We start from the raw sequence: 908 nt of genomic DNA on the forward strand, positions 1-908 counted from the left end.
GCCGACGGCGGCAGAGCCCGCCTTCTCCATGGCGGTCGTAGATACCAAGGGAAGGATCCGAGTCACGGCATCAGCTAGGCTGCCGTCGGCCGAAGCAGCGGAGGAGATGGCCATAGCCCTCGCGGTACTCCACGGAGGTACGGAGGATCGCCTGATCATAAGCGACTCCAAATCAGCGATCCGGAACTACACCAAAGGTTGGGTGTCCGCGGATGAGGCGCGCATGCGCAATGCCAGAGCCGGGGACTTCGTGTCCAGCAGGATTACGAGCAAGTCCCTCAAATGGTACCCCGCGCACGTCGGGGAGCTTGGTACTAAAGAAGACAACAGCCGCAACAACAACAATACTAACGGCCGAAAACACACCGGCATCCCGCCCAACCACAACGAGCGTGCCCATCTCGTCGCGAGGCAACTTACCCGCCGCGACGCGATCACCCAGAGGGCAGCCGCCCTTGTTGTGCGGGACCCTAGCGGAGGAATTACTAACACAACCCAAATCGCGGCGGACGGAGCTGGGGGCCACGGGGACGCCTACTGTGATATCGAGGAGTTTCCGGCCTCGTACCGAGAGGTTCTTGCACACGACAGGAAAGAACGTATGACATATCCACAACCCCACGGGCGGCTGGACAGGTTCCAGGCAGTCGACCTGAGGCGGCTGCAGACGGGCACTTTCACCAACCCGTATCACCTGCACCGCCTGTGGCCCGTGCTGCACCCGTCGCCCGGCTGCCCGTGGTGCGAGCACGAACGGGTTGATATGGCCCATATACTTTGGGAATGTCAACGCCCTGAAGAAGAGGACCAAGAGGAAGGGGGAAGATAACAGCAGGACCCTTTGAAGCGGGGCGCCTCGCTGAGAGATGGCAAGCCGCCCTCCTCAGCGAGGCACCCGAGGACCAGAG

Source organism: Dermacentor silvarum, chromosome 9 (assembly GCF_013339745.2).
Source record: "Dermacentor silvarum isolate Dsil-2018 chromosome 9, BIME_Dsil_1.4, whole genome shotgun sequence".
NCBI lineage: Eukaryota > Metazoa > Arthropoda > Arachnida > Ixodida > Ixodidae > Dermacentor > Dermacentor silvarum.